Raw genomic sequence first — 13,595 nt, 5'->3', positions numbered from 1 at the left:
CCGTACAACTCAAAAACCCGACCTGAACCACCACCTCCACCCATACCAATTAAGGGAAATCTGGAATATGAAGTGAAAAGCATAAAAGACTCAAAAAGAATTAGTGGACGTCTGTTTTATTTAGTAGAATGGAAAGGATATGATGAATCTGAGAATTCATGGGAACCAGCATCATATGTACATGCCCCACAGCTGATTAGACGGTTTTATTTAAAAAAATCCAGGAAAACCCCGTCCTGTAGGAGGGCCTTTGAGGGGGGCAACTGTTAGGGTTTGTACACAGCAAAGAGCATGTCCCCTCTCACTGCACTAGTGGGTTCTGTAATAGCTCCCTTTTAAACTTACTATTGAAAGCCTTTCTTGTTATCTCATCTTCCCCCCCCCTAGGCATCTGTGTATGTTGTTTAATGTGCTGTTTTGTTTACACATTGGGCCTTGCTTTTACCAAGGCTTCTTTAAAACACTCCTCCCTAGGCCATGTGTTAATCCAACTCATTTGCATGATAACTGAAACTCTGCACACCTTTCAAGAACATGTGCAGCATGTGAGGACCACACCCAGCCCTTCAAACCACACCCAGCTCTTCGAACCACACCCAGCCCTGTCTATAAAAGGCATCCCCCGAGCCTCACCCAGTGCTTGTGCTCGTCTACCTCCCGCTTACCTGAGAACAGATCCCTCGGCGCTGGCACTGCTGCTCTTTACAGACTTTCTTTGACTTCAATGGGTGCAGCTGCTGGCTCTTCCTTCTTCCGGTTTCCGGTTCCTCCTTGCCTCAGCCTCTCTCCTACGAGTAACCTGCAAAAGAGAAAGAAGACAAGGTTAGACTGATCAGTATCTCTTGCCAGCAACAAGTAAGTGCAAAACTTTTTATTACCTGAGGGAGCTTTGACGGCAATTTCTGGATTCCTGTATAGACAGTTTGAGGCGAAGTGCCTTCCACGAGCATTGTGATTCAGGCTCTTTGTTGCAGGAGTATTTTGCGGAACTTTGTGAAGCGGACATTGTTTTTTTTCATGGAACTTTTGGGAATCGAACAGTGGAAACCATTGACAGCAAGGCAAACAGTAAATCAAGGACTTGCACAAATTACATGCTGTATTTTGATGTAAAAGTACAGTATTTGTTTTATAAAAGATTCTGGAAATATGGGAAAAGTGAGTCTGCTATTGGGAATTTAGGCTTTAGTTATATTATGATGAATGTTTGATATTGGTAATTCTGATAACGGTATTTGTTTAATGTTTTAGAAGCTTTACAGTAATAGAAAACACATCCCAGAGCAGTAACACATTCCAAACCTGGAAACTAGAGACCAGGATCCAAGAGGTACTTTTAGAAGAGAATTTCTAATAAATAAAGGGATAGTCAGGAACCCATTTAGGAATAGGTTGCACTTATCTGTTCTTTGTTTAGGTTTCATTAGGCACCAGTTTCTACAGAAGTCAGAAAGGGCCGCAGATTTGTGCAGCACTTCAACAGTGGAAACGCAAGAACGGTGTTGTCTCTTTTTTTTATTTTATCCACTTCCCCCCCTTCCCTTGAGCTTCTGTTCTTAGTGCACTGTTTTAAAAACTAGTGTGCTGGAACAAGCAGTTTCAGGGTGGGGTCGGATTGTCTTCAACCTCCATCAGAACTGAACAAGAACTCAGGTGAGCTGGGCTTTGACACCAGCAGATGTAACAGTATATTGCTTTCAGAAATCTGCCATAGCTGGAAAATGTTATAGAAGAAGACGTTGACAGAAATGGCTCTTTTTTTTAACCTCAATTTCAATATTTTTTTATCTTAGCTGTTACTTTCTGAAAGAAAATCTTGAAGGATCTACACAAGTGACCCCTTGCTGAATTCAGAATTTTGTCTACTTTTCCGAAGTGTTTAGCTGTCCGGGATCCAGCATTAGATTCACACTCATTTCTGTCACTAACTGAAAGAAGGCTGAAATCACAAAAATAGTACAAATGGGGTGTGCCCCCAGTAAAATGCCAAAATTCTGTTGAAAAATGTGGTTTTCTGATTCATCATCATCATTTAACTTTATTTCGGTAAGTAAAAAACAAACCATTAAAGTACAATACACAACAAAGAGAAAGCGAGCTTCTTAAAAGCAGGAGGGTACTAAAAAAGTAAAGTAAAAACACAGTTAAGAGAGACAAGACAAGTTTAAAAAAAGCAAACAAAAAATAAACAAACAGATAAGCATCACTTAGTATAAAAAAAGGTCTACTCAACAAGGAAACTAGTTCCATGAATCAGTGATGGTTAAAGATATAACACACCAATATCTATATCCTGAGGAGTAACGACCAAAATCACGCGTCCAATTTGATAAATATACATAAGTAAGTCTAAAAGTTAGTTCCCCAATCTTACTCCTTAAAATTGCTAATCTCAGATGTCAGAATAATACAAAAGATTTTACCATTAATAAAACTGTCTGGGTGGATGAATCACATTTTAAAATGGTCACAACATAAAATAAGGGATCAATTCCATAGATCTATAAATAATCAATAATAAACTGAACCAATATCTATATCCTATCCAACAAAAACTACAATCATACATCCAAGTTTAATAGATATACATAGGTAAAACTAAACATTAACTACACGGTTCTGTTCCTTAAAATTGCTAATCTCAACCGCCAGATTGACTCAAGAAATCTTGACACTTGTAGAGCTATCTGGACGGACAGGTCGCATTTTAAAATTCTCTCAGCGTGAAGATAGGATCTAACCCCTAATTGTTTGCAAAGCGGGATGAGCCAAAGTGCTCTTTGTTTATGATACGCTTGACAGTGGAAGAAAACATGTGAAACGGTTTCTTCACTTTTACAACCCATCGGGCAATGTTTAGATCTATTAATTGAGCTGGACCATTTGTACGTTAAACAGCACAAAGGAAGAGACCCGATCCTGAACCTAATAAAAAGGGCACGAGCAAATGGAGATAACTTTGCGTCCATAAAGGGCTCAAATTCATAATGACATTTAACAAGTAAAAAGTTGTCGGGCATAGACAATGGGATAGAACTAGCAAATTGGCCAACCTGAACATTATGCCAGAAAGCATCCTTTAACAGCTGTGCAGCATTTTTAGGAATAGAAATAGGATCCTGCCAATAGGACCCTAAGGCAAGCAGAGAGAAAGATTGTTCAACAAAGACACACCATTTAGTTTTAAAACTAGAATCGCGGCCCACCACATTGAGAAGGCCACAATGAAAAGGAGTTAGAGCGTCTGTTGTCCACAACCGAATCCAAAACAGCAGGGGCCTTAAGGCAGCAATCTGTGAAATTGAGAAAAGATTTAGGTCCAGGCGAATGGGCAAGGATGGGGTACTCGATGGAACCTTTAGCATAATTTTTATAAACTGATTTTCCGCCCTTGCCAAATTCGCCAAATTACAGTGGCCCCAAAGTTCAGCTCCATATTAAGCGCCCCCCCTAGCTTGAGCTTTGTATATTTCCAGGGCAGGGGATATTGCAAATTTGTGAGAACTAGAAGCAAATCTGACAATGCCACCCGCCCTCTGCTTCAGGCATGATAACGATTTTTGGCGTTGAGCATGCCAGAGATGTGAATCTTCCACTAAGTAATCAAAGGTACCCACCCTTTCCAAGGGAACACCTTCTAAATATACAGGCCTCTTCATTTTTTGCCTAATATCTCCAAAAACCATGTATTTTGTTTTTGCTGAATTAATTGATAGCCCATGGTCAGTGCAAAACTCCAGAAATCTGGAGAGCAGTCTAGAAAGGCCCATGGCAGTACGTGATAACAGTAGGGTATCATCTGCAAACAGAAGACAAGGAATCTTCTGCCCACCCAGACTAGGGGCATCACTTTGACAGTCTAAGAGGTATGGCAAACAAGCATTGATAAACAAAAGAAACAAGGTAGGCGCCAAGACGCATCCTTGCCTCACACCCCATGCAGTTGGAAAAGCAGGAGTCAGATCGCCAATAGCACCCCAGCGGACTTTAGCACAGTTATCAGAATAAAGATCCTTAATGATGTTAATCATAGAGCCCGGAACACCGATGGTACTAAGGACCTCCCAAAGCTTGGCGCGCGGGACAAGTTCAAACGCAGATTTCAAATCAACAAAGGCCACAAATAAATGGCCTTTATCTGCGTCTACGGTCTTCCACTTAATGGTGGTAAATCGGAAGATCTGATCGATGGTTCTGATCTTGTACCTAAATCCTGCCTGAAGATGGCTTAAGACCTGATTTTTCGTTATCCGTTGTCTTAATCTAGTTAGCAACTGGTACGAAAAAAAATTCTGCAAGTTGTCTAATAGACTAATAGGTCTATAATTCCCAGGGGAGCTCTTGTCTCCTTTTTTATGAACGGGGACAATAATCGCCATCTTCCACGAAACCGGATAGGATCGAGTTGCCATGGCAGTGTTCGATACCCTTTTGATATATCGGGTCCATACAGGTAGGTCTGATTTATACAGATCCGAAGGAATACCATCTTGGCCAGGGGCCCTACAAGATCTTTGAGCGCAAATTGCCATTTCTGTTTCTTTCAGGGTGAAGGGCGGCATTACGGACTGGCACAGTGCATAATCTGTAAAAGTATCGTCAAAATCCGACCGAGAGCTATGCAATGCACAAAAATAAGAGAACCAAGTTCCTGAGTCGATATGACATTCAGGAGTGGGTGACAGGGCTGGATCACTACGCGAAACCAAAGTCCAAAAGAGCTTAGCGTCTCGAGAACTAGCCGCCTCCGCCAGACACTCCCATAAATGCTCCTCATATTTGAGTTTCGATAGCGTGCGAGTAGACACATAGTTCCTTCTCGCATATATAATGTCATCCCGGTTCTTTGACTTTAAGGCTCCAGATAGCAGATGCTTGGCCACCCGGCACTCTTTGCCAAACCATTTGCACCTAGGAGCAGAAGATTTTAATTGGGATTTAGAAGGTTTAGTGAAAAGCTCCTTGAGTTCCGCAAAAAAACCCTCATGGGCGGACATAATTTCTGAGGAAGATAATACGATGGAGTCCTCAAAAAGTTGGTGACAGGACATCATGACTCCAAGCTTGTGATTCAATAAGTTGGATTTCAAAAACGAGGGCCACTTTACCGCACGCCTATTAGTGGAGAGTTTCAACAGATCATTTCGATCAACCAAACCAGTGGGTAGATCAAACAGGGCTATGTTATATGCAATTTGCAAGGGGGCATGGTCACTAGTACGAGGAAGACCCACCTCTACGTTAGTTATGAGATGCCAAACTCGCAAATCCAAAATAACATAATCCAAACAACTGCTATAATTTCCTCTAAAAAAAGTAGGCCTAGCAGGGTTATCGTTTGGAAATCGGCCATTTCCAAAACGGAGGCCGTATGTAAATGCAAGGTCTATTATCTGAGACACCCTAGGGGAAGGAATACGTGGCGTAAAATGAAATTGAAGTGGGGAAATGTTCCACACTACGTCCTCATCCTGAGTGGACTCAGCAAAAGCTGAGCCAAGTTCAATTTGGGCGTTAAGATCACCAGCAATGATGACTCGATATTTAGAATGGAGTTCTGATAAAACATTATGCAAGCGATGAATAGTATCAGACTGTTGATTAAAAGGGCCTGGTCGGTTATAGATATTAATACACAGCACAAGGGTACCAGACCTAGGCTGTATTACTATGGCTAAAATATCACAGGAATCAACAGCAATTTCCTTGACCCTGCCCATCTCAGACAGCTTGACCCAGATACATAGACCCCGTACCGCCCTTCCCCTAGGGGATTGGATTGCCTTTTTTATAAAAGAACAATAACCTTGCCTATACACACCATCCGTTGCCCAAGTTTCCTGGAACATGCAGATAGAATAAGATTCCACAAAAGCCCCCCACTCCGAATCAGGCAGTTTGCTCTTAATACCTGCCACATTCCAGGACAACAAGTACCCTGCAGAAGATGGAGTATTACAAGCAAGCGTGCCAGAATCAGTGTCAGTAACTAAATTAGGATTTACTATTGGGATACAGTGTGAAGCACTTGAAATAGGACCACCTGGGCTGATTAAAGGACTTTGAGGTAATACAAGTGGACCACAGGGGATGCAAGGATTAGAGAAGCGTAGTCAATCCACATCAGATGTATCCCCTAAAGAAGCGGGGTCTTGAGTACCAATATGTTTAGGATTGTAAACCAAAGCAGCGCCATCAGCAGGGAAAGGAAACAAACCAGGCTTAGCAACAAAAACTGGAGCACTGCGAGGAATTTCCTTGGGCCTAAAAGAATGGGCGGGCAAGATCTTATGACCAATAGCAGGCAGACGTTCGCTAAGGTGTATATCAAGGTCAGTTCTTAACATGTTGCGGGCTTCCATCTGCAAAAGCCCCCTAACTAGTACAGAATTAATGAAGTTAATTTTAATGGTGTCACGTCCACCAGGACAGCCACGCACCCGAGAAGCAAAGACAATATCAGAATGAATAATAGAAGCACAGCCCCTGGTGTGACGGATCCAAAATGCCACCTTGTTAACAAGAGAGGAAGTATCTTCTCTGATATGAGATGCAAGAGGGGGAACATTGCACAAAAAAATACAATTTGTATTAGACACATGAGTAGGAGGGGCCACAACTTGTCCAGAGTCAAAAAGGGAAGATGCCGAACGTGCTGTCGAAGTAGCCAGTTGTTTCCCATGGGTTGGCTTATTGGAGGGGCCCTTGTTAAGGTCCCCACTTGATGAAGAAATAACAGGCAGTACAACCGGACCCAGAGGGTAAGAAGATTGTGTTGGCACAGGAATCAAAGTACGGTGAGGAGATGAGTCAGTTTTTTAAAGAAGTTTAAGAACCTCAAACAATAGACCCTTTAACTCCCCGACTTCACGTTTTAAACTAGAGACTATTGTTAGCACGTCTTCTCCTTGAGGGTCACAGGAAGTGATAGCGGGTGGGGAGATTGAAGGTTGTTTGTCACCCACCAAATCAGACTGGTCCAAAATGAAAAACCGATTAACACAAGGGATGCCACTAAGGATAGGATCAAGAGAAGTAGCATCCAAATTATCCACTAGACCAGGGGGAGATAAAGATTTAGATAAACCCAGCTGGCTAGATAAGGCAGAAACTTGCACAGGGGATTTCAGAGGCTGGGCATCAATAGAAAGGTTAGGGCCTGCTGTTAGGAACGGAAGTAAAGTCCCAGATTTCAGTCTCTTGCAGGCTTTGCCCTCTTTTTCCTTAAGGATAGATTCCACCTCCTCAATTAAGTTGTCAATTTCTCTTGAGACGCAACTTGAGTGGACTTGTGCTACTCGATTGAGTTTTAGGTTTTTAGATTTAACTCCTGCAGCATCAGGACTGGTGCGCGCCTTACGTTTCCCCATACTTGGAAAGGAAAATAAGGAAAAAAGGAAAGCCAAGAGGCTCTCACTACACTCTTGTAAGGCACAAGAAAAGAAATTTAAAAAAAACCCAAGGGGGGTGGCCCAGCCCAGCCTCTTCTGGGCACTGACGGGCAAAGGACGGGCCCGCTCTTCACAGATTTAAAGGGCTCACGGCCCCGCCCTCAGGATTCCGGAGACCCGGCAGCAGTCCTCCTCCTTGAGTAAACAAACGCGCCACCCGCGAAGCGGGCGCGCTCTTCACAGATTTAAAGGGCTCACGGCCTGCCCTCAGGATTCCGGAGACCCGGCAGCAGTCCTCCTCCTTGAGTAAACAAACATGCGACCCGCGAAGCGGGTGCGCTGCAGGTCGTGCTCTTCACAGATTTAAAGGGCTCACGGCCCCGCCCTCAGGATTCCGGAGACCCGGCAGCAGTCCTCCTCCTTGAGTAAACAAACGCGCGACCCGCAAAGCGGGCGCGCCCTTCACAGATTTAAAGGGCTCACGGCCCCGCCCTCAGGATTCTGGAGACCCGGCAGCAGTCCTCCTCCTTGAGTAAACAAAACGCGCGACCCCTGATTCAAGTCAGCCTGTTCCTGAAAGCTGGGAAGATGCTGATTTTAGCACTGCAAACCATCTGTTGATGCCATTTTCAGGGAAAAAACATGTGTTTTCTTCTGCAGCCCTTTTTCCCATTTGTTTAAAAAATTTAAATTATAGCTGTATTTTGGCTTATTTCTTGGTCTTCTCCAGGGGAACCCACAAACTCTGGGTACCTATAGGATATTGAAAAAAGAGGACGCAAATTTGGCATGGGTAGCTTATGTGGACATAAAGTTATGAGGGCCTAAGCGTGAACTGCCCCAAATAGCCATTAAAAGTTTCAGCACAGGAGGGGGAAAAAGCCTGGCAGAGAAGGAGTTAAGAGGAGCCCTGCATTTTGATTCCCCTTCCTTGACTTTATAAAGTTTCTTGATGAGTACCTAATCATCAACTTTGAGGAGAACTTCTTTAACCCAGTGTTTCATGTCAAAATGAGTTTCAGAAGCATGTTGGTGATGTGGATTCTGTCAATAGCAGCCTTGTCAGAAACACCACACGCATAATTAGAAATGAGATGTTTGGACCAGTCCAGACACTAATTCACTCTGGACTCTTTTGTGTAACAATTTAAATGGAGACACTTTAGTCATACTATGTGGAGCAATGGAGTAAACCTACAGTTTCTGGTGAAGAAAATCTTTCATATCCAAAACAACAGCTACAGCAGTTAGAACTAATTCTTTCAGAAACGTATTTATTCTTTCTCCCAGGTCATTTGAAGTGGAAGTATATAAGGATTATTGAAGTTGTTTTATATGAAACAACTCAATACATTTCTTCATTTTAATGGATGCAAAATGTGCAGGTGTCAGTCACCAGTTATTTTGGTACATTCCCTCTTCAGAGATTTAACAACTGAGGTGGTATTGGGTTTTGCAACAATCTTGAAATGCACCCGTGTAGAGAAATAATCAATCGAAACTAACAAATACTTTTTCTCAGGAGGTAACATTTCAAATGAACCTGCAAAGTCGAGGGCGACATTAGTTCACACCATCAGGAAAAGGAACAACATGTAGGGGAGATTCAAATGGCCTCCAATGCTTGTCAGAAAAAAATACCTGTTCTGCAATTATCAGTTCACTTGCTGACCTGACTGTCCACGGAAGACCACCGAAAATATTTGTTTTAGATTTTTACAGATGCTGCCTAAGCCCAAGTGAACAACATGAGTCAAGCCAACAAGTGTCACCTGAACTAACATCGGAGGGCTGTACAGGAATACCTTCAACAATAGATAATTCATCTGATACATTGACAAGAGGCTTCACATTTCATTCTAGATTCCTTTCTTCGGGTCAACAATTCCTAATGAAATGAACAACTTTTTGCAGAACACCATCCATATGCAAGACTTCTAACCAATTAGCCATTGAAATATCCCCTTTCCCGTCCTGATCATCATCTACTAAGGCCACAACACATTCCACATCATCTATGTCACCAGTCATAATCTCTGACTCCAGCGGCATTCTGGATAAACTGTCTGCTCTACTGTTCTTCCCTCCTGGAATTTACATGATAAAAAACAAATACTCTTGAAGACCTGACAACAACCTAACTAGTTTTGAGGATGCCCTACCAGCTCCATTTTCAGACTACCTGTATATCAAGGGTTTGTAATCAGTAAAAAGTTTAAACTCAGAACACTATAAAAAGGTCCTACATTTCTCAACTGCCCAGCAACAAGCTAGAGCCTCTCTTTCTATAGTACTATCTTTTTTTTCTGCTCGTCTAAAGCAGTGAGTTGCAAACACAGCCATCTGTACCTTGCCATCAACCCATTCAAAAAGGATGGCACTCAAGTTCCTTGCCATCAACCCATTGAGAAAGGAACGCACCCAAGCCTATTTGGCTGGCATCAACCATTAAAAAACACTTCTTTCCAGCATTAAATGGAAAAAGTGCTAGTGCAGAAATAATCAGCTTTTTGTCTTTACTCAAGGCTTCAGCAACACCATCGTCTCACACAAACATGACACCTTTCTTGAGTAAAGATAGCAAAGGCTGAACCATGAATGTGAAGGAGCATAACCTGGGTGCACCATTATGCATCATAAAGTGTGAGAAGAAGGGGTAGTTATTTTTCTTTCTGTAACGTATAAAATTAATTGTTAAACATAGTGCACTAAAATATATTCGTAAAAGTGCACAATCATGTAAGCCACATTAATAGTCATTTGCAAGAATGTCAATGTTACAGTATTTTAGAAATGCTATTCTTTATAATAATTTTATATTCAACAAGTTAGACATTTAAAACATATTTGAACTAAAAGTATATCTGTGTTTATTTTAGTTGGTCGGAGTGGAGGCTGCATTCTTTTTGTATGTTTTAATCTGTTTTAACCTTCTACGTGAACGCTTGTTTTTCCAAAGCTGCAGGTGCTGAAGGTTGAAGGAGCATAACCTGGCTGCTCATTATGCTTCCTAAATTGTGAGAAGAAGGGGTGGTTCTTTTTCTTTCTGTAAGGGGTAAAACAAATTGTTAAATATAGTGCACTGAAATATATTTGTAAAAGTGCACAATGAAAGTTAACATGGTATGTACACAGAATGCAGCACACATAGAAGTAGCAAATTGCCATTTTTTAATGATTGTTTATGTGCGGGAAGGGACACCTTCTTGCACATACACAATCTGTCATGGCCTTTTGCTTTTTCTGTGTGTGCTGTAGAATGACATCTCTACACTCAGAAACAGAACCTGTGTGAATAGTGAGCACAACATTAAACAAATCAGTAACACAAACATCTACACCCACATTGTTGACACTAGGAGAAAGTATCCCACCCCTGCAAACACTTTGAAGGTGTCCCAATTTCCTGCAACGTTTACCTACAGCAGGACAGACAGGGCTACTGCTGAGATGTAACTTAGATCCATATCTAAACTAAGCTGGTTAACTCTTCATAAAGACATTTCTGGGCAATTGAATCTTTGATGAAATTGCATTTAAAGAAGATTTTTGCCAACAGAGGTTGACATCAACATGAAAATGAATTGTTTGTTCCAAAGCCATTAGTTTACTAGATATAAATGAAGTTTCAGTGGCTTTGGTGACATCAACTACTTCAGCTAGGATGGGGTCTGTAGAACTCAAAAGACTTTCCTGAACCTTCTTCGAGTAGCAACTGTACACAAATTGGTCCCTAATGTAAGTTTCAAGGGAATCCCCAAAATTACATGTTAAAGCCAGAATCTTAAATCTGGCAAAAACTCCTCAAAGCTCCCGTCAGGTGACTATTTCCTCTTGAAAAGGCTAAACCTTATTAATAATACACTTGGTTGTTCTGGGACTTTGTTCCCCAGCCTCATAACTACTTTCAGATACTCATTTCAAACACTACGTTCACCAACAGGACCTTGTGGTGCAGGTAAGTTATCACAATCAATTGCCCTTCTTAAACTAAGTGGCTAAAAAGTAATGCCATCTTCCTTTAAGGCTCAAATTTGGTAGAATCAAATAAATAATTATCAAAGATGTGTAACCTTGTTTCAATTGAACAGGGGCTTGCCTGGATTTTGAAGGAAAGTTTGAATCTGCACAAACTGATTTGAAGCTATGACCAAAGACGATTAGCCAAGCTCTAATAGAAACATCTCAAGAATTAAAAGCTTTACCTCCAGAGAGAAATTGAGTCAAAATATACTTTTGGAAAGACTGCTTTAAGAAAGCAGTCATCAATCAGCAAATAGCCACAAGGAGGAAATGTCACTTTGGGATCAACACGAAGAAATGGTCCGATCCGAGATGGCCACCACATTATATCATAATGATGTGGCACGTATTGCATGTCCAGAAACATTTAGGTCAGTACATTGAAAGGGAAAGAGGCTTGCAGTGCATCGAGACATGTGACAGCAAGCCCTCCACAACACAGCTGGTTGGCAATCCAGGACCTCAGATTAGAATTTGCAGGAAGACAGGGCCCGAAGAGAAGTGCTCAGCAGAGGCCAGGCAGAGGCTTATTCAGAAGCATAAAGCAGGAGGAGACAGTCCAGATGACACCTTGGCAACAACAAGGGGACCAGGAAGGCATGTGCAGAGGGCTCACACCAGAAATGTTCCCGTTGTCAACTGTGAAGAAGAAGGTACACCGCAACTCCAAGTAAAAGAATGAATTTATTAGAAGTAAAAGTGGGAGACCACGTCCTGCAGTCCTCAAAGGAAGGAAACACTCCACCAACTGCAGAGAAGGCCTTGCCAGGAACCTTCCCTCAAGAGCACAGAACATGGAAAGCATCCAGAAAATAACAGCGTTCAAGAAAGAGCATGGCACGAGGTAAGTACAAACATGCTAATACAAATAGACAACTCATCGCGTTGCTGGTGGAGTGGTTGAGGAAGCCCACAGTTTCTGGCAAAGAAAATCTTCCATGTCCGTATCAACACTTGCAGCATTTTAAACTCTTTCTTTCAGAAAGCTATTCATTCTATTTTAACAGGCCATTTGAAGTGGAAGAATATAAGGCTGCTTGAAGGTGTTTTGTGTGATAGGACTCTGTAAATGTCTTCATTTTAACAGATGTGTCCAGATGTCAGTCACCAATTATTTTGGAACGCCCAGTATTAGGAAAATTCTCTTTAAAAAAAAAGGAAGTGTTATTGGGATTTGCAACAAACTCAAAATCCAGCCACTTCGGGGAATAATAAAAAAAACTAATAGATACTTTATCTCAGGAGGTAACTTTTCAAAATAATCTGAAAAATCAAGGGCGACCTTAGTCCACACACTACGGGGCAAAAAAACAACATGTAGGGAACATTCAAATGTCCTGATTTGCTAAAATTGTAATTCTTTTGCTCCGTTTCACCCACCCGTACCCGTGTTTTTGAGCTGTCATTTTTGGGGTGTGCAATTGTAGTGGTCCTCCGCATACCCAGTATTATTGACTGAAAGGATACATTACACTGTAATATTTAGTTTGATTTCATGCCTGAGAAGTTGCATTACTATGTAATATAATAATTTTGTTTCTCTTTATAGGATTTTAGACTGACCTGAGTTTGTTTTGTTTCATCGTTGTTGCTCTTCCTGCAATTTCACGAGGGAGGAGACGCTACAACGTGGTTCTTGTTTCTTAATGTATGTTCTAGAAATAGAGTGTTGGTCATTGTGAGTTCTGTTGTTCCACCGTTGCCAGGAAGCGTTTGTCGTTACTTCTGAGGGACGCCTCTTGACAACAGCTGGGGCGGGCAGCCCTTCTTTTTTTTTTATGGGCTCATTCCTTGACCCTCATGTCGTGGAAACCCGCAGCTGACAAGATGAAGCGGATATTACGTCACTATGCTTTACTTCTGTTTATAAGGACTTGACGGTGAGTATAGTCTACCCAACCAACCAAACAAAACGGGATTAATGGAGCGAAAATAATACACATATAAAACCTGCATGCAGGTTTGTAAAGTACAATTGAGTATCTTTTGAATGTACACGTCGGTTTAAACATTCATCCAAAAGTATGTTATGATTATGCTTTGGATTATTTGTTATTTTTACTAACAACAATGAATTGGAAAAAATGTAACTCCTGAACTGATAAAATGTAACTCCGTAGCTGTTATTTGGGTTGTCTTTAGCTTGGGAGGAGTGGATAATGTTTACATTTAACACCCACG

The 13,595-nt window shown here is 41.6% G+C and overlaps 1 protein-coding gene across 2 annotated transcripts in view; it reads right to left on the bottom strand.

Moving 5' to 3' along the window:
- AMZ1 (archaelysin family metallopeptidase 1) overlaps positions 1–13,163 on the bottom strand; it is a 118,913-nt gene extending 105,750 nt beyond the window's left edge. Inside the window, exons 1-2 of one of the 2 annotated variants that reach the window (XR_011199053.1) lie at positions 12,978–13,163; positions 10,080–10,437 (exon numbers count right to left, since the gene is read on the bottom strand). The gene's annotated coding sequence lies outside the window, so the exon portion shown is untranslated. Of the gene's footprint in view, positions 1–10,079; positions 10,438–12,977 lie in introns of those variants that run through there. The other variant, XM_069209959.1, reaches the window with a different exon arrangement.
- Between the last annotated feature and the right edge of the window lie 432 nt (positions 13,164–13,595).

This window comes from Pleurodeles waltl, chromosome 10 (assembly GCF_031143425.1).
Source record: "Pleurodeles waltl isolate 20211129_DDA chromosome 10, aPleWal1.hap1.20221129, whole genome shotgun sequence".
NCBI lineage: Eukaryota > Metazoa > Chordata > Amphibia > Caudata > Salamandridae > Pleurodeles > Pleurodeles waltl.
This window is presented reverse-complemented; position numbering and strand designations above follow the sequence as displayed.